Source organism: Sturnira hondurensis, unplaced genomic scaffold (assembly GCF_014824575.4).
Source record: "Sturnira hondurensis isolate 20B ecotype Veracruz unplaced genomic scaffold, ASM1482457v3 Scaffold0015793, whole genome shotgun sequence".
Lineage (NCBI taxonomy): Eukaryota > Metazoa > Chordata > Mammalia > Chiroptera > Phyllostomidae > Sturnira > Sturnira hondurensis.
The window spans coordinates 977,120-1,004,490 of record NW_028088424.1 but is presented as its reverse complement, the minus strand read 5'-3'; the positions used below and the strand labels follow the sequence as shown (position 1 = coordinate 1,004,490).

General features: G+C 37.9%; 1 protein-coding gene and 1 non-coding gene across 3 annotated transcripts in view; one reads left to right on the top strand and one right to left on the bottom strand.

The window, feature by feature from the left end:
* The window catches only part of SIK2 (salt inducible kinase 2), a 121,866-nt gene that overhangs the window by 75,200 nt on the left and 19,295 nt on the right, over positions 1-27,371 (bottom strand). The window lies entirely within an intron of this gene.
* Positions 18,059-18,162, top strand: LOC119000595 (U6 spliceosomal RNA). The gene has a single exon (XR_005069353.1). It is a non-coding gene; the product is annotated as a U6 spliceosomal RNA (small nuclear RNA).

Below are 27,371 nucleotides of genomic sequence, written 5' to 3'. Positions count from 1 at the left end.
ATGTTCCATGGAATCCAAATGAAAAATGGTTTTCTTTACAATCATTTTGATGAAACACAGCTATTTAATAAATCCAGAAGAATATCTCTATGCAGAATTATTAACAACAGCTATATTTCTGAAGACTGCTACGTGTTAGACACATAGATTCTGAGAGAAATAAATATACACATGCTGATATATCTCTCCCCCACCTCTCCAAACTCTTACCAGTTTAGCTCTATTACACTTAGAATGTGACCTACCTGGAAGCAAAAAGGACCATGTATGTGACTCATAATAAAGGAATTAACTGTACTTATTGCTCTCTTTCAAACTTTTGCTTTATAAACTTCCTTCCTGATTTACCTAACAATAATACATCTTTCCCAATCTTCCCAAATTGGGAAAAGGTCACTCTGTTCTTAGAGTTAATCTTGAGATCCCTTTCTCTCTCCACATCCAATCCATCAGCAAATCCTACGGGCTCTAACTTCAATATATGTGTAGAATCTCACCACTCTTTATCGTCAGTCACCATTCCTCGTCTAGTCTAAGCCACCATGCTCTCCTGCCTGAACTATCACAATAGCTTCTTAATTGGTTTTCTTACATTTCTCTTTGCCTCCCCACCTTCTACTCTTGACACAGTAGCCAGAGTCATCTTTAGAAACATCTTTATGTGTTATGTCAGTCCTCTGCCCAGAACCCACCAATGGCTCAGGTATCACTTAGAGTAAAAGCCAAGTCCTTACTGTGGCTGAACAAAGACATAAGTGATCTAAAATAAAACCATCTTTGATTTAACCAAAAACAGTTGACGCAAAAGTTATGTAATATAATGGACTTCTGGTCAAATGGAAGCATAGGTAGACATACTTTACCTCCTTGCACAACCACAAAAATAATCACAACAAACCTCAAAACAAGTAACACACAGAACTAACAGAAAACTGCACTGTATGGAAGTCTGACAACCAAGGATTTAAAGAAGCCACAATCATCCAGACAGGTAGGAGGGGCGGATATGAGAGGGGGTGGAGAGGTGAGAAGACCCAGAGCCAAGGTGTCATGGAAAGGCTGCTTCTGTGGAACAGCCTGGGTGGTCCCACATTCACATACAGTAGATGAAATGAGGAGGGATACTTTGGGAGTGAGTGATCCCAGACCACACAGCCCAGGGTTCCAGTGCTGAGGAAGATAATTCTTTATAACCTCTGGCTGTAAAAATCAGTGGGGGTTGGGGTAGGAGAAGAAACTGCTTGATTTTCAGGAAACTTTGCTTAAAGGGCCTGCATGGTCATAAAATGTACACAAACATACCCACTCTGGGATTCAACACCAGGGCAACAGCTGGAAGGGTGCCACTCACATATGGAGAGTGGGTGAAGTGACTGGAAATGGTGCCAGGTAAGCACCCAGAAGCCAGGCAGCAGCAAGGTCCCCTCTCTGAGCCTTCCCCTAACAGAGCCACAAAGCAGTGAAGTGGATTGTCCTACTCTAGCGATTACCTAAGAATCCACCCCACACATTTTACAGGTGCCTTTTACAGGGAGTCAAATAGCTCTACCTAATACACAGAAACAAACACAGAGAGGCTGCCAAATTGAGGAGACAAAGAAATATGGCCCAAACAAAAGAACAGAACAAACCCCCAGAAAAAGAACTAAATGAAATGGAAATAGCTAACTTATCACAGACTTCAAAACACTAGTGATCAAGATGCTTAAAAAACTCATTGAGTGCAGCAACAAAATAAAGGAAGAAGTGAAGGTTACACTAAATGAAATACAGAAAAATCTACAGGGAACCAACAATGAAGGGAAGGAAGCTGGGATTCAAATCAATGATTTGGAACATAAGGAAGAAATAAACATTCAACCAGAACAGAAAGAAATAAGAATTCAAAAAAAATGAGGATAGTATAACAAGACTCTGGGACATCTCCAAATGTGCCAACATCTGAATCATAGGGATATCAGAAAGAAGAGGAGCAAGAAATTGAAAACTTATTTGAAAAAATAATGAAAGAAAATTTCCCTAATTTGGTGAAGGAATTAGACATATAAGTCCAGGAAGCACAGAGTCCTGAACAAGTTGGACCCAAAGAGGACCACACCAAGACATATAGTAGTAACGTCAAAGGTTAAAGATAAAGAGGGAATCTTAAAAGCAGCAAGAGAAAAGCAGAGAGTTACCTACAAAAGAGCAATCAGAAGACTATCAAGCTGATTTCTAAAAAGAAACCTTACAGGCAAGAAGGGACTGGCAAAAAGTATTCAAAGTCATGAAAAGCAAGGACCTACAACCTAGATTACGCTATCCAGCAAAGCTATCATTTAGAATGGAAGGGCAGATAAAGTGCTTCTCAGACAAGGTAAAGCTAAAGGAATTCATCACCAGTAAGCCATTACAACATGAAATGTTAAAGGGACTTATTTAAGAAAAAGAGAATCAAAATTACAAACATTAGAAAGGCAACAAATCCGCAACTATCAACAACTGAATCTAAAAGCACATACACACTAACTAGGCAAACAACCAGAACAGGAACAGAATCATAGGTATGGGGATCATTTGGAGGGTTACCTGCTGGGAGTAGGGACAGGGAGAATGTGGGAAAACATACAGGGAATAAGAAACATAAATGGTAGGTACAAAATAGACAGGGGGATGTTAAGAATAGTATAAGAAATGAATAAGCCAAAGAACTTACGTGCACGACCCATGGACATGAACTAAGGGGGGGGGGGACTGCTAGAGGGGAGGGGGTACAGGGAAGAAAGGGGCCAAAGGGGAAAAATTGGGACATCTGTAATAAGATAATCGATACAATATATTTCAAAAAAAATTATATAATGAAGTGTGACTGGTCATCACCCAGACCTAAGATACGTACTCAAATTTATCAATGCTGGCTATTAAAAAATCACATTTACAAGTTTGCAAGGATATCTGTAGAAGTAAGCTCAGTGCCAAAACCAAGCAACAATCTAAATGTTCATCAGTAGAGGAATGGTTAAGTAATTTATAGCATATAATCATATAATAGAACACTATGAAGCTATTAAAAATGTGATGAATCTTTATGTATTTACATGGAAGGAAAGTGTTCTCTGTCTGTCTGTGTCTCTCTTGCTCACACACACATACACACACACCTCACTTCAGTAATTCCAAACTGAATGCAGTTCTTCGCATATACTTGCATTTGTACAGGCTGTTCCACCTGAACATCTCCACCATCCTCACTACTAGTTTCTACTCATTCTTCAAGACTCACCTCAGAGTAACATCTTCCCAAGGAAGCATTTCCTGACTCCTCTGGCTGGGTAGGACAGGTGCTTAATGTTTGTTTGTCGGTTAAAGAAAAAAAATCTACATTTTCTATATTCTAAAACCTAGCTTGAAACTTCATCCTAAAAATTAAGTACTATCTACTCTCTCCTGCCCTCACCCAACGTCATTTGCATGCCACAAATTCAACCACTGATATGGAACTTCGGTCTTTCCTTAGTGATCTCAAACAACATCTACTTGGAAATGTGAGTAGTGAAGAATAACTTTTTAAACTGCTTTATTGAGAGATAATGAACACAGCATACAACCGACCCATTCAAATGACACAACACCATGTTTTCTAACACATTCACAGGGAGAATTATTTTTTAAAACAACATTACAAACAGTCCCTGAGTTTAGAAACCATCAATTTGTGATTACTATGAGATGTAATGCAGAAGTGGTTCAAACAAAGTGAATGTTGCATCTCACATAATTGGCTTAAAATAATTACTTAACAAAATCCATCTGGGACCACATTCTGGGCTTTATAGGAATAGGAAAGAAACCTGTACTACTCTCAATCTCTTTAAATGTTAAAAAAGGAAAGGCATCTCTAGGACTCAAAAGTATTTGCTGAGTGAATAAAATTTCCAACTAGTAAATATTTCCAAATGGGTCTCATCTAATTCTTTGTATAAAACATGCTCTGAATGGAACTAGTTATTTACTGGTTTCCTTTGTAACTTCCTCAATTCCTACTAATGGCACCAGTATATCCCTCACAGTCATATCTGACACCTGGCTCTCTTCTTCATTCTATCGTATGCTCTATGTTTACTTGTAATTTCACGACAGTAAATCACACTCAGGACACAATTCCCCTCCACTTATCCAGCCCAGCTGAAACTTTCCGAAAGTTAACCTCTTAATGTTTTGATGCACGTGGTACGAATTCAAAATCAGTCTCAGTCCAAACTCAGTTCACAACACAAACTGGGTCTTACTTTATCATGGTAAAAAAAATGCTTTTATTAAGATAGTATTTAATAAAATTTTTAAAAGATGCCTCTTAAAGGAGACACAAACATCTGCTACAATACTGTATCCTTCTCCCTAATATTTAGTATTGTTATCCATAACTAAATCTAATTTTCCTTATCTCCAAATTCTGATTAGAATGCTAAAGCAACCCTGAAGACTTCCTTTTCATCACGTAACTTTTAGGGACTGTATTTATTTTTGGCATTGCAAGTCAGTTAGCCATTCAAACATCTGCTCTCTCTTTTTCTCTCAGGTAGTATAAAAAGATAATGAATATGTCTTAGAACTTAACAGAGTGTTAATATGTCGTGATTATTCTGTGTGATAAATTCTATATATTTGTATAAGATTTTTCTGCCCTTTGCTATTATTATACCCAAGACTTACTAGCTGTTTCCTGAAATTTATATGCAAGTCCCTATTTTTAGCTTGATTTGTCATCATAAATGTATATTGATTAAAAAGTTAGGTGAAACTTTAGTTGAGACATTAGAAATTTAGCAATCTGATGTGAAAACCATGAATATGCTCTAAAACCATGGAGAAAAACAACTATGACAATGAAAGTGTTTGGATTTTTTTAGTGGTCTGAAAACAAACAACAAAACAAACAAGATTACTGAAATTAGAGGAGGCTAATCAGCCTGCAACTGTATTTTTAAAAGTCTGTTGATGCTGGCAATAGCCTGAATTTAACTCAGCTTTTATGAATCACCTTTAACACACAGCATCTTTTTTATCTTTCAATTACACACATAAGTAACTATCAGTAAACAATTTTTAGGCAATCCAACCTTCCAACCCCACCACAGATTTTAATTAATTTTATAATAGGTCAGGAAATAACACAGGGAAGCAATACCATGCCTAGAAGAGTCCTTAGGAGGAAGCACCAGTTTCTGATATTGTGTTCCTCTGTAACATCAATTTAACAAAATCCCCATTGACACTATGATGGCTTTGAACTTGTTCCACAAGACAGACCAAAACTCTCACCCTGCCAAGATCTCCATGAGGCTGTGGGGAGGCAGAGGTGCCAATCTTTTAAATTTTGGAGATTTCCACAGGAAGTAAACAAGTGTGTTCCTTCAGAATCAATTTTAAGAGCCTTTATCCTTTCTACGGCATCCAAGTGCAACAGTTACACTCACATTTCTCTGACTCTGCTCTTTTTTTGAACTCTCCAAGGTTCTGACCCTTATTGGTGGTCTAGTGACCCAGAGAGCAGCACTTGAAAAACCAAAGTCCATGGACAACAAGGTAGGCTCAGTGGTTCTCTGCCATTTCTAAATTTGGATTCTAACACCTTACGCCCTCTCTGACCACACTCTGACCATTTCATCCCATCCCCAATCTACACCTGCCTCACGGCACTCCTGGTGCACCTCCAAATCCTGTAACATTCCTTTAGTACCTGGATCTACTCATTTCCTCCTTGTTTCAACCATTCTCCCTTTTAGAAAAAAAATTTCAATGACCTGTGGGAGAAGAGTCAGATTTAACTTAACATTAATTTGTTTGGTTAGATTTAGAGCCAGTGAAACTGGAGAAAAATATTTCTCAATACTTTATATATTCCACTTACTTCTTGTTTTCATGGATTCTGAGAAGCTATATGTTATTCTTTGCTCCCCTACAGGTAAGGTATTTTTCCTCTGGCTTCTTTCAATATTTTTTTCCTTATCTTTGATTTTCTGCAGTTCCAATATAATATGCCTAGGTACAGTTTTTTTGGGTGCATTTATCCTGCTTGGTGTTCCTTGAGCTTCCTGAATATATGGTTTGGTGTTTGATATTAATTTGGAGAAATTCTCAGTTATTATTGCTTCAAATATTGCTTCCATGCCTTGCTTGTTCTCTTCCTTCCCCATTACACATATATACCCTTTGCACTTGTCAGCTTTTGGATATTCTGTTCCATTATTTCCACATATTTTTTCTTTGCTTTTCAGTTTGGAGGTTTCTACTGACATATCCTCAAGCTCAGAGATTCTTTCCTCAGCCCTGTCCAGTATTAGGAAGTTATCCAAGGGCATTCTTCATTTTTGTTAGTGTTTTTGCTCTCTACCTTAGACTCTTTCTTAGAATTCCAGCTCTGTTTATATTACTCATCTGTTCTTGGATGTTGTCTACTTTTTCCATTAGATAGTCCTTAGCACATTAATCATAGTTGTTCTAAATTTCCACTTTTGATATTCCTAACATCCCTGTCTTACTTAAGTCTGATTTTGATGTTTGTTCTGTTTCTTTAAACTGTGTTTTTGCCTTTTAATGTGCCTTGCAATTTTTGGTTGAAAGTCAGAGATGATGTACTGGGTAAAGGAACTCTGATAAACTGCCTTTTGTGGTGAGGTGGTGAGGTGTGGGAGAAAGGGAAGCATTCTATAGTTCTGAAAGTCACAAAAGTGTGAAGTTGCCCACCCCCATGGGTAACTCCCCTCCCTGGAGTTTTTAACACTGAGCTTCCAGCAACTCATCATCCAGATTTCCCTATTCCAGTACTGGCTTCTGCAGAGGTTCCTGCTTGTGGGCTCCTGCTCTGGTAAGATGTGAGTCTCTGTATTTGCCTGTCTGTCTCTCCAATTTGGGGGGCAGCACTTTGCCCTGTGACTGTTGGTATTTTTAGTTTGTTCAGTTTTTTATTTGTTGTTAGGATGAGGTGATGATTCCTAAGCCCCTTACATACTAGGATCAGAAACCAGAAAAAAAATATTTCAAATGTATATCCTGAGACCATTTCCTCTCTGCCAGAATGAAGCCCCCAAGCCAGGGGGGAAAATGGAAAAGATAAAGGTAAGGAGATGAGCAGCAGTGAGAGTGCTCCTATTCCAATTATACCCACCAGAACCATTCCCAATAGTTAGACCATTGTGAGCAGGGAAACAAAAGGCAGTTTACAACATCCTGACTCCTATCCCATTTCTCTAACAGGAGAGGGTATGTGTGTGTGTAAGGTTCCAAAGAACTGTCAGAGATAATCCCAAAAGAAGGAACTCCTACCTTTTGGGACAACATGGATGAAATTGTTGAGACTATCACGCTAAGTGAAACTGACTGCCCCCTCACATGCCTCCCTTTCCCCACCTACCACCATCTCACCTGACTCTGCTTCTTGCCACACTGGATTCCTGTTCCAAAGTCTTTGCACTGCTGTTCCCTCTGTGTAGATACTCACATTGTCTGCTTTCTAATCTCATGACCTCTGCTTACATGTTTGCTCACAAGAAAGGCCTCCCACTAACCACTGCCCAGGATTCTTCCTTTCCTCTACTTCGCTTTTTTCTTTTTTTTAAGATTTAAAAATTTTATTTTTAGAGAGAGGGAAAGGGAGGAAGAAAGAGAGGAAGAGAACACAATGCGTGGTGGCCCACAACCCAGGCATGTGCCCTGACTGGGAATCGAACGAGCAACCCTTTGGTTCATAAGCTGGCTTTCAATCCACCGAGCCACACCAGCCAGGGCTGCTTTACTCTTCTTTTTAGAACTCTTCGCCATTTGTCAATTTGTATATTTGTTTATTTACTGTATTTCTCCCTCTCCTAGGATTTGCATAAGCTCCACGAGAAAAAGATTCTGATTTTTTCTTCTCTATTATCTAAATCTACAACAGTGTTTGGCACACAATGGCTCAATATATATTAGTTGAATTTCTGATCTGTGTCATTTCCTTCACACCAAATTATTCCAATAGCTTCCAAACAGGACTTTCTGCTTCCAGTCTCTCTGTCTCTAATTTATCTACATTCCACCAGATTATTCTTACTAAAACACTGCTTTCATACTGTTATTCTCTCAAAAGCACCTCTCTCTGACCCCAGCAGTTCCTTAGTGTGCTCTGTCAGATTTAATACCTGTTATATGAAAAGAGAGACTTGGTGATTAAGAAAGTTTGGAAATTACAAGAGTAGAGAAGCTTGTGTTATTTTACTACAGACCTTCTCGTCTTTAATTTATGAAGGTGCAGTATAAATCTCCTGGAGAAGAATTTAATATTTTCTACCATTTGCATCTATAGAATGAATCCTTTCTCAAGGAGGAAGGAGGTCAAGGATTTAGCTTCTGTGAAACACGCTGTAGGAACTACTGGTCTGTAGGGGTATCTAAGACCATTTTCAAAAGTGGCCATGAGGGCTCTAGGTAAAAATGACAGTGTAGATGTCTTTGGTGCATCCCGGTTTCCTTTCCACTTCCCTCTTCCATACTCTGTGAGTTCTCTTTCTTTCCAAGAGAGCTTATTAAGCAAAAAAACAAAAAAACCCTCTCCCACTCCTAAAATGCAGATATATGCATTGGTATATATCTTTGACAAGAAGAGCCTTCTGGGTTTCTAACCTACTTTAGTTTTCCTTCTGATACATAAATACTTTTGTTTTTCAACAATCATAGGCTGTAGTTTCAATCTTTTGTCAGCATACTGTACCAAGCAAAGAGAGAGTATCACATTGGATACTTAGAATTTTTAGATTCACCTTAGTAATTAGTTTGTGAAAATTCAGCAAGATTCAGGCTATACAAAATAGATACTCCTTACAGAAAATTAATCCTGAAAACCATATTAGATAATGCAGCTTGGATATTAAATCTCTTAGGTTCAGGTTTCAGGAAGAATGCTTTACTGATACTATAGTTTTACATGGTGTGCTCATTGTGAACAAGGGACTTTCTCTAACTTATATTCCAAACTTTGCAAAAATTTCATGTGACTGAATACTAAAGGTTTTTAATGGCAAAAGTAGGAAATACTGTTTCACCGAAATCAATATATTCACTACTGAAAATCTCTGAGGAAGACCTGTGTCTGTAAGAACCCAGAAAATGATTCAAAAGAGGCATACGCCAGTTAGGTAACTGTAGTAAACTGTCCTTCATCCTGATAGAACTTCAAATTTCTCCAGGTAAAATTCCCACAGTACTTATCATTTTAAAGGAAGAGCTTACACACTGATATATGTGGCCATGTATCTTTGAACAGTAGGACTTTTCTGGGTCCCTACCAACACACTGTGTTCTCTGTTACTTAACGAGCCCTGTCTCAGGACACATGAGAGTAGATGGAAAGGGGAAGGTAAAATCAGACCAAAACTGCCAAGTAAAAAGGTCAAAAACAACAAATAAGGGATGAAAGAATGGCTCCAATGATGATAAAATTTAACAAATAAGGTTATAAAGTAAATAAAAAGTGAACAAAATAATTATGTAATCAGTATCAAACAAATTGGCCACTAAGAGAAAATAAATCATGCGAGTGTCAAAGATGTTCTATACAAGTCCAGCATTAGGCTTTCAAATCCTTTTCTGACACATTTTAACCTTTCATTTATTCTTATGTTTCTGGAAAAGAATGCCAAGCCTTGACATTTTCTTTCTGCAACTTCTCTCCCATCTGGTGCCTCTTCCATTCCCCAAATTGAGTCCAGCTAATATTACCCCACATTAGTCCTGAGTACATTTCACTTGGCGTACTGTAATAATTGCCAAGTTAATCAGCATGGCCCTGGGATCTCCCAAGTCCAATATAAATTAATCATTGTAAATCAGAACTCTGAATATGTCATTCCTATTTAAAAATTCTTAATTGCTCTTTCATGTTTCTGGTATTAAGCTCGTATTACCCCTTAGCTTAGTTAGCATACAGAATCTTCATAATATATCATTTTAAACCATTTTATGCCCTTACGATCTCTTTCAATTACCATCTTCCTCCTACCATCCAACCTTCTTCCCCTATTTGCTTCAGTCAAGCTGACCTGCTCTGTTCTCCATATAAACCTCATCATTTTCTAACGCTGTACTTCAGCTCATGCAGTTTCCTTCATCTGCAACTAAATTCTCTTCTACCCTTTTACATAGCACAAAGGAGTAATAGCTTTTTAGAAATAGCTGCATATTCTAATTAATAAAAGCAGTATATGAATGACCAGAGTAGATATATGCTAAATCACTTTAAAGACTACTTTACCAAAACAGAAAGACAGAATGCGGCCAAAATCAGAGTTTTTCAGCAAGATCAGCAGCAAACCTAGTACAATCCATAGGTATCTGCTGGAGACCAGATCCTTTCATTAGGTCCTTCAGTTCCAACTCTAAAGCCATCTCATTAAAAAAAAATCCTGCCTTGCTCTTTAAGCTTTGATATTGTTGTATGAATATGTCTCATGAGTCCAACAGACTTGAAAGCAGATAAGCACATCTTACTCCACAAAGAATAGTGACTTACAAGTAACAGATGCTTAATAAATATTTGCCTAAATTTATTCCTAGGCTATTAGAAAATGAAAGGGACAGTGAGGTTTCCCTCTCTATCTTTAGGTAACATATCACATTTTGGGGACTATAAGACTCCCCCGCCCTCCATTCAGGAGGAAAATTCGAGCAAGTCTGTTAGTCCGAATGTAGCTTACCTGGCTTGTTGTGGGGGTGGGGTGGCAGTGGTGGAGCAGGGAGATTGGTTATTAAACACTTTACCACATTTTTTGCTTCAAATTTTTTTCCCTATTTTCCTCCTCTAAAACCTAGGTGTGTCCTATAGTCCTAAAAATATGGTAATAGGAAAGGCCTTATAAAGGGTTTGTATTTCTCTCAAAAAGAGAATCTGAGTTAGCCAAAATCTACTTTAGAGTATAAAAACACAATGAAAATGTATAATAATATCATACTGAATGAGAAACAGAAGTTTCTGAGAAAAGTTAAGGAGGAAATTCAATGAGTATTGAATCAGGCTACTACCTCATTAGCAACTCAAGTCAGAGTTTCTTAGCATAATTATTTTATTTATAATGCCAAAATCAGTAACAGTAAAGATCACATGTTACGTGTCAGGCATAACACAACTCAAAATTTCAGATTAGGCATTTCAAAATGTTAACAAATGCATTTCAGAAACTAATTGAATGGGTTATTTTGCATTATAAATAATGTGTCCCTGTTTCTTCCCATTTTGAGTTTCTCTAAAAAGTGTTTTTAAATGGAGACAACTACTACGTCAATTGCCCTTGTGGAATGGTAAATAAAAACTGGTGAGTTGTACGTGGGGAGAACAGGTAGCAAACTAGCTTGAAGTCATATAACAACCAGAATATAGTACCCTTATGTTAAGGCCTATTAGCCTTTGACTATACTGAACAAAATTACCTGCATATAAAAGCATTCAGGATGTTCAACTTTCTTGGTAAATTGAAAAATAATATTCTCCAAAAAATAAATACTTTGAACTATTAAGAACAAAGAAATAGTTAAAAGCAATATAAATGTTTCTGGCTGTATCTCTGTTCACAGAAGCACAATCTGAGTTCAAAATAATAATCATTAATGTTAGAGACTCAATTCTCTCAATTCCCTAATAAACATTTACAAAGTATTTGCAATATGCTGTGGGCTACATACTCTGCTAGGCACTGAAAATATAAACATAAAGAAAAAACATTTTTTTTTGCCTCCAAGGAGTTCACTCCAGTAGGGGAGACAGATCTAGGAGTATAAAATGGCAAGAATGGCGTTGAGAGATGTGCACAAGCCATTATGAGACCACAGAGAGGTAACCTCTGCTTCACCTACCTGGCATGAGGGACTCGAGAGAGGTATGTATTCTCAGGTCATTGTTCTCTCAGTAACATCTCAGCCCTATGGTTATCATCATCAAAGCAAGTCTGCCCACACAGTCAAAAAAGCTAACCTCCCACACTGATTGTAAGCAGTAGTTAATATAAAAAATAGAAATAAAAATTACTAATATCCCCTGACCTATATAAAAAAGTTTAAGATGCCCTGGCTGGTGTAGCTCAGTGGACTGAGTGCAGGTCTGCAAACCACACGATCGCGGTTCGATTCCCAGTCAGGGCACATGCCTGGGTTGCAGGCCAGTTCCCAGCAGGGGACTCATGAGAGGCAACCATACATCAATATTTCTCTCCTTCTCTCCTTCCCTTCCCCTCTAAAGATAAATAAATAAAATCTTTAAAAAAAGGTTTAAGATGTCGGACTTTACTAGTAGGTAAGGTGAAAAGAAAAAAAATTCTAAAATTTAAATATTTAAGTAAAAAAATCTTTAAAAGCTTCTGTTCCATATATCATTTATCACATAGTCTAAATACATATTTATATACAAAAGATGTGATAAATTGCTGTACTGCAGAGTAATATTGTAAGTATTCTGAGTAAATTTTCTCTTAAAGGAATCTGTATTTGGAAATCAGATTTCATATTCATAATTATCTTCTAAAGGGCTTGGATCTATAGTGAAAAAGTCCTTACCTGGGGAGGGACATTTCACCTCATGTAAAATATAAAGTCACATTCTCCATGAAGCTTTTGTACTATACTCCTGTAAAAGTGTGAAGCTGATGGGTGTACAGATTCTTAATAAGACACAACAGATGGACACGTTTAGTGAAACACGGATAAAACTGTGGGGAAGAGGTAGTCAACAACAAGCAAAAAAATGTACAAATTTGAAAGCTACTTGAAATGCTTGTCTTAGAACTGTAAAACAACATGTAAAAAAGTTACTTTATGCCAACTCAACAGAGCACAATATTAAAGAGTTTACCTGTAAAATAATTCATAATTGGATTTTGAATGGATATAACTATAAAGTGTATCAAGTGACAAAATCATACAACTAAGTCAAAAATAAGTAAAGAAAGAGGCAGGTACACAATACCTATTTTAGCTAAACAAGAAAACAATGGCCAAATATTATTTTAATAATAACGATTCAAATCTTGGAGCATCCTATATTGCAATGAGTAAAAATCTGCAGCATAGGAGATTATAGAACAATCACAGATTTCAACAAGCAAATGAAATAATGTTTAGAAGAGAAAGGGAAATTAGCTACTCTAATACTGACATCTAAGTTTCTTTTTCCTTTTTGTTTTTCCATAAGGATCTGCCCCATCATTGGAACCTCTGAGTTTTTTCTCCCCTTTAAACAAGCTTATTTTGTACGAAAACAAAAACAAAAACAAAAACAAAACAAAACACACACACTAAAATAACAGCAGAGAGTCCTTTACCAGGTAATAAGATCATCGTTATGGAGCAAAAAATATTTATTGCCATATACTTGACCACAATCATATTTAATTTAATTTTTATTTTTACTTTCCCAAAGATTTTTGTTTCAAATTGTTAACAGTGCATCCCATCTTATAAATTGACTGTAGAATTCTAAAACACACATGCAGGTGCCAAAGTAGAGCTAATTAATACAATGGAATAAAGCAAAATGAAATCAGAAGGGTATCCAATTTATATAGATAAGTTGTAAATTGCAGATAACATACAAGGAGAAGAAAGACAGATATGAGAAGGGAAAAAAGAACTCATATTTCAGAAACATCCCAGCTTGCCCCACAATAATCCTAAAATTACCAGTGGCACATTTTGGTACCGGTACTGAAATTGGATCAAACCTAGTTTCTGATATAATTCTTTGTCATAAATCTGTTGGTAAAACTGACCATTCCTCACTGTTTTAAGTTCTTAGAAAGCGTCTGTTCAAGGCAATATGCACATTTGTATCTGTATCCAACCTGATCTCTACCCTCTGAGGAAGACAAGCCTTCACTAGGCCAGTGTTAGAAGACTTTTTCAGAAAATGCCAATATCCTTTCTTATTGCCCTTCTGGTTGGATTTTTTCTTTTTTTATCTCCTGCAGTGGGAACAATTCTTCTAGTGCAGAGGAAGGATGGTACCAGGGCTGAGGGACAAGTTTTTAAGCATTTCTGATTTGAGAAGGAACAATGAAAGGCTACCCACTATCTAGTTCCCAGAATGATTCAAGAAATGATAATATTTAAATTCAAGTCTAAAGTTATTTTTATAATATATGCTATGAGTAAAAGATCTCTAAATTGTCTTTTCAAAATGAAGTAACAATGTCTCTTCCTATTACCTCTATTGTTGGATGGCTTCCTGTCTGTCCTGCTCTTGGGGTAGGGGAGGGTAGTTGGACCCAGGAATGAGGGTCAAGTTCCTGAGCATTCTATCAGAATTACTGAGCAGGAGGGAAGAGAGCCTGCTGTGTCTTCCTGGAAATTTCCTTGAGAAAGCCAGAAAGACTCAGAATTTGAGGCTGGGTTAAACTTCAATTGTTGGGTCATGGAAGCCAAGTCAGAGCTTGAAGCTCCTACTTGGATCTGGGCCATACTCAAGGCTCTCAAATTGTTAAAAGTTGGCCCCAGAAAGGACTCCAGACCAGTCCGAGCCTTCCAAGAGGGTTTTTTTTTTTAAAGATATTGTGACATTTATTAAGGGTATGTATTAGGGACTAGGCTAAGAGATGTGAACACAACTACAAACAAAGAGAATGTCCAGTCTCAATGTCCAGTTTAAGGAAGGCAAGAGACAGAGGAAATAAAATGTTTCAGCACTATGATACACAGATATGAGCAAGGTATTAATGGAGCAGGATAAATCAGCACCTAACTCTGTTCAATCTAATGGGAACTTCCTTCTTTTCCAAAGCTCTGTCCTAATCTTTCATTTACACTTCAGAGTCCTCCAAGTCCTCTACATCACCACCTAAGTTTTCCAGTATTACCAGTCCATATGAACTATTCATACTTCCAGGATTTCATAAGCATCACTCCTAGTATCAGGAATATTTTCCATCCTCCTACCCATCAGAGTTTATTTGTCTTCACCCAAACTATATAGCAACATAGTATAGTACAGTGGTTCTTATACTTTAGTGTTCATAAGAATCACACTGAGAAATCTGTTAAAAATGCAGTCCTGATTCCTGTATTCAAGAAGTATGATTCAGCAGGTCTGGTATAGTACCTAGGAATATTTTTTCAATTTATTTTAATTGTTCAAGTACCTAGAAATATTTTTATATAGTTAGCCAATATAATTTTTAGGTCTGCAGTTTACAAAATATACTATTGTAATGGTAGGAGCATGGGTTTTTAAACCAAGACTCATCTGGGTTTGAATCCTACCCTTTCCACTCACTAACTCTGCTACCACAGACAAACTTATTTTACCACTGAGTCTCCCTTTCCTCATCTACACGAGGATGAGGATGACACAACAACCTATGCGAGGTTTAAATGGGACAATATGTACAAAGCAATTAGCTGAGGGCCTGGCAATAAATGTCAGTTTTGGTTATCAGCATAATTAACACTAATTTCTTTTTTTTGGAAATGGTATCAATATTGTTTCCTGAACACAGTGGTTAAGTAACTAAAATTCAAGTTCATGTAAAACAAACAAAAATTATGTGAAAATTATAAATCATGCTTCTAAACAACCAATATATCAAAGAAGAGAAAAATTTTTAAAAATCCAAAACATTCCTTGAGACAAATAAAAAGGAAATAAACTTACTAAACTTGAGATGCATCATATAGTTATTTTTTAAAGATTTTATTTATTTATTTTTAGAGAGAGGGGAAGGGAATAAGAAAGAGAGGGAGAGAAACATCAATATGTGGTTGCCTCTCATGTGGTCCCTACTGGGGAACCTGGCCTGCAACCCAGGCATGTGCCCTAACTGGGAATCGAACTGATGACCCTTTGGTTCACAGCCCGCACTCAATCCACTGTGCTACACCAGCCAGGACATAAATAGTTATTTTAAAATTACTTTATTGTTGTTCATTTACAGTTGTCTGCATTTACGCCTTACCACTTCCCCACCACCCCAGCCATCCCCACCCCCCTCCCCTGCTTCCACCCAGCCTTGGTTTTGTCTATGTGTCCTTTATAGTTGTTCCTGAAAACCTTTCCCCCATTATCCCCTCCCATTTCCCCTCTGGTTGCTGTCAGATTGTTCTTAAATTTCAATGTCTCTGGTTATATTTTGTTTGCTTGTTTGTTTTATTGATTAGGTTCCAATTAACACTAATTTCAAACTTAGCTTTTCTAGTCAAGGACATCCGGATCTAGGTGATTCTGTCTCTCCAAGCACTTATATCAGTTAGATGCCCTATCACACAAACTCAAGTTACTATTATTCACATCTAAGTGGTCCATGTTTTTCATAACAATTTGTTTAAAATTGGAGTGATGAGTCAAGGTAGCCAAAAGCCCCATGATTATATTAATGACATACCATCCTGTTGGGGACCACTTTGTGTGGTATTGGGAACTGTAGCCCCTCGTAAGCCAGGCCTTGAATAAGGGCCAGGCTTAGTCTTGACCAGAATGCTGGGAATGCTGGGAATGCTGGGAGGCAAGCATAGGAAATCAGGCCTAAAGAATGCATTACACCCCTTGGGGCTTGCTTTGCTTTCTATAGCCCAGTTGCCAAGAATACAAGCATACTACAGCTGGTGAGAGCAGTATCAGTTTCCTTCTTTTTTATGTGCATTTGTCTGTCCATCTGTGAGTACAGCATTTGGCAACTGGGCTATACAAAGATACATACTGAGATATATATATATATATATATATATATATATATATATATATATATATATAAACAAGGATGAATCTCACAGATAAAAAGGCCGAGTGAAAGAAGCAGACACAGAAGAACAGTATTCCATTTATCTGAAACTTAGAAACCGGAAGAACTGGTGTGTGATGACAGAGGTAAGACCAGTGGTTACTCCTGTGGCGACACTGGGTGGAAGCACGAGGGAGCTTTCCAGGGTGACGGACATTTTCTGTGTTCTATGTTCTGTCCTAGGGGATGGTTATTTAAGAGGGTCCATATGCAGAAAATTCATCAAGCTATGAACTTGGCATTTGTGTACTTTAGTGTACATAAATTATATTTCAACACCAAAAACAGGGGAAAACATGTAAATGAAGAAGAGATAGGAACAAAGAATAAAAATGAAATTTTTATTTCTATTTTTGGAAACTATGCTAATTGTATTCCAATTAAAACAAATAACAGAGGTCCAGAAAGCTTTTAAGGGTGTTAGTCAAGAAAGCAGTACTAGATTTGTAAATCAAATTTCTCAGACCATGTGGAAGCAAAACCTTTTTGCTACAGTTTCTGAGTCTTTTAGCTTTCCTCTTCTTCAGAGTCCTTCATATTTTGCAGCATGAGACACTGTACATTTAGAGTATGTTTGGAAATAAACTAATAGGTGAACGTGTAGCAGAGCTTTTCCCATTCTAAGCAAATGTGCATTTTCTGAAATCAGTAAAAAAATAATACTGAAAATGAGATATATGCCATGTGTCTAATATGTTAGAAAACAATTTTCCCTTTTCCTCAGTTCCTTTTGAAAAAAATAAGATTTTCTATATTTGACACTGCAGTGGACACTAAATACAGGGGTGGGCAAATGTAGGCTTACAGGTGTTTATATGATAAGTAATACAATAATTAATAATAAAAGAATAAACTCTGTTTTTCACATACTCACAACTGTAAACCTACTTTCCCAATCCCTGTATAATGCCTGAAGGAACTCTGAAAGTTGGTGTGAGTAAAGCTAAAACAAGGGTAGTCAGTTGAAGTAATTCAATCCCCAGATTTCACCTCTCCTTCTATGTAATTAGGTGAGTGTCCTAACTTCTACTCCAGAAGAAATCAGAGGTTTGTTAGTCTCTTGAGAGACTAAAACAGAGGGTTTCTAGATTTAAGGACCCTGGGCACAGTTGAGGTCAGGGATAGCACATGGAAAATAGGGGGATTAAGTAATCCCCCTATTGGATACTGGCACACCTCAGCTTTCCTTACCCAAGAGGCCAAATCTATGTCAAAAGCAGGCTTTTATCTTCTGGGTGGAAGACTAGAAGAATCTTCTCCTGGGACTCTATCAACTTAAGAATAAAGGTACAGTGCTCGCTTCGGCAGCATTGGTACCAAAATTGGAATACAGAGAAGATTAGCATGCCCCCTGCACAAGGATGACATGCAAACTTGGGAAGTGTTCCATATTTTTCGAATTGTGGAGCGGGGTGCACAAGGCTGCAGCTGGCTGGCAAGTCAGCAGCAGGCAGACCGGGTGAGGCAGCTGATAGCGGACTGGGTGGTCCCACATTAGTGCACAGAAACAACTGGGGAGAAATAACTGGTGAGCAGGATGGACCTTGCAACCCAGGGCCCCAGCATGGGAAAATAAACCCTCAAACCATTGCTTGAAAACACCTGTGGGGGATCAGGCCATCGAGGAAACTCCCAGGCTCACAGGAGAGTTTGTTGGAGACCAACAGGGTCCTAGAAGTACACAAACCCACCCACATGGGAATCAGCACCAAAAGGGCCCAATTTGCTTGTGGGAAGCAGGGGAAGTGACTGAAATCCAGCAGAGAGGAGCAAGCACCATTGTTCCCTCTTGGACCCCCTCCCCACATACAGTGTCACAACACAGTGATGTGGCTGCCCCGCCCTGGTGAACACCTAAGGCTCCATCCCTCACTACATAACAGGCCAGTCAGTACAAAAAAAAAAAAAAAAGGCTAAATGAAAGAACAGGTCAAAGCTCCAGAAAAAATATAACTAAGCAATAAAGAGATAGCCAACCTATTAGATGAACAGTTCAAAACACTGGTAATCAGGATGCTCACAGAACTGGTTGAATTTGGTCACAAATTAGATGAAAAAATGAAAGCGTCCCTAAGTGAACTAAAGGAAAATGCACAGGGAACCAATAGTGATGAGAAGGAAATTAGGACTCACATCACAGGTGTGGACCAGAAGGAAAAAACATCCAATCAGAAAAGAATAAAGAAACAAGAATTTAAAAAAATGAGAGAGGCTTAGGAACCTCCAGGACATCTTTAAACATCCCAACATCTGAATTATAGGGGTGCCAGAGGAGAAGAGGAAGAACAACAAGTGCAAAAGTTGTCTGAACAAATAATAAAGGAGAACTTCCCCAATCTGGCAAAGGAAATAGACTTCCAGGAAGTCCAGGAAGCTCAGAGAGTCCCAAAGAAGTTGGACCCAAGGAGGAACACGCCAAAGCATATCAGTATTAAGTTACCCAAGATTAAAATGAAGGAGAGAATCTTAGAAGCAGTAAGTGAAAAGGAGACAGTCACCTACAAAAGAGTTCCCATAAGACTGTAAACCGATTTCTCAAGAGACCTTGCAGGCAAGAAGGGGATCGGAAGAAGTATTCCAAGTCATGAAAGGCAAGATTGCTACACTCAAGATTGCTCTAGCCAGCAGAGCTTTCATTTAGAATGGAAGGACAGATAAAGTGCTTCTCAGATAAGGTCAGGTTCAAGGAGTTCATCATCACCAAGCACTTATCATATGAAACATTAAAGGGACTTATCTAAGAAAAAGAAGGTTACAAATATTAATAGTAAAATAACAGGATGAACTAAAGGGGGGGGTATGAACTAAAGGTTGGGAGGGGGTGTGCAGGGCAGTGGGGAGTGAAGGGGGGAAATCGGACAACTGTAATAGCATAATCAATAAAATATATTTTTTAAAAAGAATAAAGGTACAAACATCAGGAATCTCCAGTAAAAGAACACGATCAGATCACTCCTACAGTAAAACTCACAGTGGACAAATCCCATCTACTGGCTCTTGGTCTCTTGTTCTTAACTAGGAATTGACAACCAAACACGCCCAGGAATCATCTAAAAAAACCTCCTAACATAAATACAGATTAAAACATACCCACCAACAGAAAACAATCAACTTGGAGGAAAAAAGACACTATATCAAGAGAAGAAAACATAACAAAATTATTGTTGTCCTCAGGGCTAAGACATTGTAAAATCATCGCATAAAAATGAGTTCTTTTAAAACAAAAAATCAGGGAACGAAATTAACTCATAGATATTAAAAGTATGATAGCAAAATAAAAGCTGTAGAAAAACCATGGGATATCCCCAAAAGTAGAGCAAAAAGAAAAAGACATGGAAAAGGGAAATAAAAAAACAAAACAAAATTGGACAGTCCAGGAAGGTCAATATCTGAATAATAGGCATTTGTGAAAGAGAAGATAATGAAAATTAAGGAAGGAAACCATCAACTAAGTAATTCTAGACAATTTCCTAGAACAAAAGATTCTGAGTTTCCAGATTAAACAGGCCCACCAATAGCCCAGCACCATGAAGCAAAACAGACCTATACCAAGGCACATCATTGTGAAATTTCAGAACACTGGGGACAAAGAAAAAAATCTTATAAGTTCACAGTTGGAAACAGTAATTCACAACAAAGGATCAGGAACTGGATCAGTTTAAAGCTTTTCAAAAGCAATCCTGGAAACTATAAGATAATAAAACAATGTTTCATTATTTCAAAGAGAAATTATTTCCCACTTAAAATTCTATACCAAGACCAACTATTAAGTATTAGAGTAAACATGCAAGACCTCAATTCTTGTAAGGTCTTAAAAATATGTACTCTGATGCATTCTTTCTTTGGGTTTGTATACAAATGTAGGCTCTCCTTGACCACCCTTTATGAAAGAACAAATCTTCATCCTCATCCAGGCTTTCATGTCCACCTTCTCTGAAACACTGGCATAATACATTTTCTCTTAATCCTTCCAACATGAAGTGCTCTCACTAAACTATAAACTTCAAGAGGGCAAGGACTCTACGTTCACTGACGTGTTCTGAGCACCCAGGACCGTGTCTGGTATACAACAGACCCTCAATACACAATGAGTTGCTCTCATAGAAATAAATAACTTATGAAAGTAGACAATGGAGCAATAGCACAATCAGAGTATCTATTCATGTATGTGGGTAAAATGAAAGCATTTTCAGAAACACAAAGTCTTACTCTGAGATTTCTTTCTGAAAGCAGAAGGAATATTCTTCATAATGGGAGGAAAAGATTATTCCCTAATGTGGACTACGTTTTCTGATTTTATCCTAAGTAGGAAATCCATCCCTCTTACCACCTTAATTACCAGACAAAATCTATCTCTGGTTCTCCTTTTTCATAAACAAAGAAGTAGCTCCCTCTTAATTAATTCAATCTTATTGAAATTCCTTAATAGTATGAATCACTTAATGGAAAACCATCCTGAGAGAAACAGAAAACACGGACTTCCAAAAGCCTCACATGAATAGAATTCGGCTGGGTATGGTTAGGGCCAAGACCAGAATAGCTGAGGCTTCTCTCTCCCCCTTCACTGTAGCCTAGCTGCAGTTGCAGCTGCCAGACATGGGAGAAGTTAACTGCTCACAGCACAGAATGTCAGCTTTGAACCATAACAGAGGCAGGCTGCCAAAATCAGTAGGAGATAGCTGAAATTAAAATAGAAGTTAACGAAATAACAACTGCTTTTTAAAACATGTCTAAACAATTAAGGCCTGTTAATGCTTATATTTCCAGATAGATAAAGCTTAAAAATATATTTAGTCATCTCTGACAAATCCATTTCATTCATCAAATATTCACAAAATTTGTTTCCTGAGATTTACAGACATCAACTTTTTAGACCCAGAAAACTGACTCTGATTTCTTCTATTGCAGTGGCCAAGTCATTCATTTCTTTTAAACCCCAAGCACCAGTTATAGTATCAAGCACACATTACTTAATACTCAAACAACCCCTCATTTTTAGAAGACACTGAGGTTCATAAACATGTGGCTACCTCCAGAGCTTTATATAAGTCAGAACTAGGACTAGCACACGGATCTTACTCCAGACTTTTCTTTCACCATCTGACCCAAATCAAAAGAAGGTGTGGGGGAGAGCAACAACAAGATTTTCAATCATGAATCATGAATCATGCTGGCTTTTTCATGTAGATACTAGTTTCCCTAAAAGTTAAACTGAAAGATTTATAAATAATACAATCAGATCTGACCTCTTCAAAGGTAACTATTTTACATGCAGCTAATAAAAATTCAAAAGATCCTAAATTTTATATCCAAGGACAGTATAATTTAATCTGCATGAATTCAACATTTGCATACCCCTTCAGAAGCATACACGAATTTAATCTTGCTGCACTGACACCTACCATCCTCAGACATGTGAAAGCAACATTTGCCTACACATCTGCACAGTAGATTATGCGCAGTTACTAGAGTTCATACAAGATGCGATGGGAATGTGACTGGAAAGGTATATAGGGGCTGCATCATAATGCCAATTCTATACTGAAGGCAGTGGGAACCACAGAAATATTTTAAGTACAAAACCGACAAGGATCAGATCTGCACTTTAAAAAATTATTATTGTTTTTTATCCTTACCTGAGGACATTTTTTTTCATTGCTTTTTAGAGAGAGAAGCATCAATGCAATAGAGAAGCATTGACTGGTGGCCTCCTGCATGCACCAGGACCAGGGATCGAACCCTCAACCTAGGTATGTGCCCTAATTAGAAATCAAACCCATAAGCTTTTGGTTATAGGATAATGCTCCAACTAACTAAGCCACACCAGCCAGGGCAGATCTACATTTTAGAAAGACCATTTTGACAGTTGGGGTCCCTCTAGCTGCACCCTGTTACAACATGAAAGATGGTTTAGAAAAGGGAGAAAACTGGAGGCAAACAAACTTTAGGCTGCTTTGCTAAGTAATTCAAGTGAGAAGTGATGAGGGTCCAAACTAAAGGAGGGATGTAACAAGCTGGAGAAGTGAGTACAGATTTAAGCAGTAGTGCATTTGGGGCCCTGGTTAATAATTAAAAACCTGAAGAACTAAAAACCAAAACCTAAATAAGAGTCATAGTAGTGTTATGAATGAGTAAAAACTTCAAAGTTTACTTAAACTCATAAAAGGCAAGTAAACAATTTTTCTACCATTACCTTCATGCTGTAAAGACAATAACCAAAGACCACAAAAATTAAACTAGATTCTCTGAGCAACCAAGTGTCTAAAGGTACTTTGGCTAAAACAAAGACTCTTTATAATCACCACAGCCAGCATCCTAGTGTGTTACGGTTGAAAGGGAAAGACAGGAAATGAATCAATAAACCTCAGGCACATGCTTGGCCTGGAAAGACACTGCATATCAAGGAGCAGAAATCTGAAAACAAAGGCCCTGGGTAATTTAATTAACAGGCCGGAAACGGCTGACTGCCGGTTGAATTGTTTGAATAGTGCTCAAATTGTCTGATGAGGTGACCACCCCAAGATTTTTGCACCATTTAGTGCCTATTACCACATGGACAACTATGAGAAATAGTTCTAAAGAATGCAGGAATCTTAAATAACTTTTCTTAATCATACCTATGGTTCCAAAAGAAAATTTTAGAGTTAAAACCTTATATAGAGGAGGGCCAAAGTGGGTTTATAATTCTTCATATGGAAAATAATACAATAATTAATGAATAATAATACAAGAATAAACTCTTGTGTTTCACATGCTGACAACTGTAAAGCTACTTTTGCTCACCCCTGTATTTATAAATAACCTAAGGCTCTTTTTAGCAAATTCATTTCCCATTACATGTTCCATGCTACCTGGTCAGGAAAATAATACTCTTCAGAGAGGAGCACCAACCGCTTATAAGAGCTGGAAAACAAAAATTATTCAGATTAAATGTATATGCCCTTGCCCTGGCCTAGTGGCTTAGTTGCTTGGAGCATCGTCTTCTACATCAAAGGGGTGTGGGTTCGATTCCTGGTCAGGGCACATACCTAGATTGTGGGTTTGATCCCCTCGTCAGGGTGCATAGGGGAGGCAACTGATTGTTTTTGTCTTACACTGATGTTTCCCTCTCCCTCCCTCTCTAAAAATCAATGAACATATACTTGAATAAGGATTAAAATAAAAATAAGTGTATATGCCCTCATTTATCACTATAAAATGGAGGTGTGGAGTTGGAAGAAAAAATGTTAAATTGTTGGGTGATAACTACCAGTAAGTACTCAACAACTGTTCAGTATACTAGAGTAAGCCAATTTTCTTCCTTGATTTAGTTTGCAGTTCCTTATTCGTGTTTATCTCTGGAAGTGTAAACCAACAGAAGAGTCCTTTCAAAAACTGAACAAAGGAGCACCTCATTACTTAACCTGGCAGTGTTCTTCTGTTGGTTTCACTAAGTAAATAAGAGGTATTAGGCCAAAGTAGACTATGACATCATTCATTCAACAGGTGTTTATAAAAAGCTGTGTATTATGCTAAATCCTCAGCAGAAGCTTATAATCTAGTAGAGATAAAAAGATACACAAGAAGACTTTAAATAACAATGAAAGGCAGAATGTAGATAAATTCTAAAATGAGTTGTGCAGGAAAGAGAACTATAATGTTGTTATAGGAAGAAATCAGTGTGGATTGAATTACTTGAGAAAGACTATTGAAGAAGCTTCAGGTAAGCCTCTTAAGAAGGGAAGATATGAATATGTGGAGAACAAAGGGCTTTCTAGGTCTCTGGATAAACAGGAGCACAGATCTGCATTCAAAAAGTACATGTTCTATTTTGAAAACAAATAGTATGGAGATCAGCCTAGTTATGGGTTTTTGTGATCATTAGATTAGATTTGGTCATTAGAATTGGTAAGAAGTCCACTGGTCAGTTTTCATGTGTCCATTATCCATCATAGTGGACAAAACTATTACATGTTTTGCCTATTTGTAGTTTAATGATAACATTAATGATATCTATCAATTTAATTCAATTAACTGACGTGCTTATGGGGATGTAGGGAGGACAGAGAATCCTTCAGGCAGAAGAAACAGGGGCTTACAAAGTCACTGAGAAAAAAATCTTGTTAAATTCAAAGAACTTTAAGGGGACACATAAACAGTATAGTGGAGTCGTTAAAAGCTCAGCCTTTGAAGTCAGACTAAGGCTTAAGCCTTGGTTATGTCACTTAGATCCTTTCTTGCTCTGTGATTTGGGCAAATTGTTTAATCTCTGTGCCTCAGTTTCCTCTATTGTAAACCAAGATATTAATAGTCACTATCTTATAAGAGTTTTGAGAAGACAAGATAATATAGCATGTGTACAGGAGTTAGCATAATGCCCAGCATATTGTAAGTGTTCAAGAAATGATAACCTGCCCTGGCTGGTGTAGCTCAGTGGATTGAGTGCGGGCCTTCGAACTAGAGTATCTCGGTTCGATTCCCAGTCAGGGCACATGCCTGGGTTGCAGGCCAGTTCCCAGCAGAGGACGCACGAGAGGCGACCACACATTTGATATTTCTCTCCCTCTCTCCTTCCCCTCTAAAAATAAATAAATAAAATCTTTAAAAAAAATTTAAAAAAAAACAGAAATAATAACCTTTACTGTTACCGTATTTAAGGCCAGGTGTATTTGCAGAGTGTAATCATCCTTGTTGGCCTTGTTAAGAATCCTGGACTTTACTCCAAAAAGAATGGAAGCCATTGAAACAGTTTTAATCAGATTTTTGTTTTTTAAAATATGGCTTACTTAGTACTTCTCATAAGAAACCCCAAAGGACAAATCTACTCCCAAGAAAAGTTTTATTTTCTTTGAGGGATATGTACCTTTCTCTCTCTGAGATAAAATTCTGAAAATGACTACATATTCTTTCACTGTTAGAGCCATAAAGCTTAGAGCCACACCTGAAGTTCCCGGGTCCTTATAGCCTGCACATTTGTGTTCCCTTCCCCTACCTATCATGATTGTTTTCTACTGTTCTATGTATTTTCTGAATCACTTTATTCTTATTTCTATTTTAGAATTATTGTTTTTGTACTATTCTCCTTCCAAGGAACTTCAGCCATTTATGGAATAAAATGCAATCTAATTACCAAACAAAAATGAAGAGCATAAACAGCACAGCCTCGTACCGCATGAGTCCTGCACGGTCACTGCAGTCCCAGCATGTCACCCAATCACTCTTTTGGAGTTAACCTGGTCAGCTGGAGCAAGATGACACAGGAAACCTCTCTCTATGCAAAGAAACAGCCACTGAGGGGAGTGGAAAGACCTAAGGCCCTTCCTGAATTTGCAGGGCAGTTAGTGTGGTCAGTGCCAGCCTCAGAAGAGAATCTGAAAGTGTCAAGGTCCTGGGAAGTTATATACAGGATCAGGTTGGAGTTTTTATTTTATGTACAAGAATGTTTTTTTCCCAAAAGTACTTCACCTTCATAACCTTCTTTGCTCCGCTGTTCTATTTCTTCAGCTCATAAAACCAATCCTATTGTTGCTTCACTTATCTCCCTCCTGAATTTGGACCTCACTCACCATCAGCCATTTCAACTCTCACCTCTTTGGCCACAGCAGTTGCTGTGTCCTTCTGTCCTAGGTGCATCTGTCCTTCTACCATTCCAATCCCTAACCTGTGTCATTCAGATTGTCTACGTTTTCTCCTCCTGGGTTGGAAAGCACTGCGGACTATGAGTCATAAACTCCTTCACTGCTAATTATCAATGCTTTTATTCATCCCTTGACTAACATATGAGCACCACCAGCTGCTCTAAACCTTTTCCTCCGCAATACAGTGTCCAACGTACTGCTCCTCCCTGATGTCTCATCTGCTACATTACAGAATGGATCAAATGTATTCTGTACGAACAAATGCATCTTCCTTCTGTTTCACTCCGAAGTGCCTCTGTAGCAGAGTGCTACTTGGTTTTCAGGATACTACTGCACTCTCTTGGTTGTCTTCTCTGACTTCTTTCCTCCTCTTTCCCCAAACGTTTAATGTTTGAGCACCTCAGGGGTTAGATACCTTCCCTAATTATACTTACTAATTAGGTGGTGCCCATCTGTCAAAAAATCCCGATTCAACTTTCAAGATGTCGTAAGTCTGACCACTTAGCATTAGCTGTGGTACTACTGCCCAGGTCTAAGCCGCCATCATCATCTCTTACATGGACAAAGCCTCCTACCTGGTTTCCCTGTTTCCACCCTAGCTTACTACAATCTTTTCTCAACACAGAAGCCAGAAGGGTACTTTTAAAATGTTAAATTAGAGACAATTACTTATTTGCTCAAACACTGCTAATGGCTCCCGAATTTTATTCAAGGTAAGAGACAAAGTCCTTATAATGGCCTACAAAACCCCCAAATCTGCCCCATGCCTGACTCCCATTTACCTTTCTGACTTCATCTCCTATTATTCTTCCTCCTTGCTCACTCATGCTCGCTTCTCTCTAGCCACACTGATCTCCCTGTTATTCCTTGAAAAGACCAAACACACTGCTTCCTCAGGACCTTTCACTTCCCTCTCCCTGGATCACCCTCTTTCCCCCACAGCTGTATGACTGGGCGTTCTAAGCTTTGCTCAAACATCAGGGAGGCC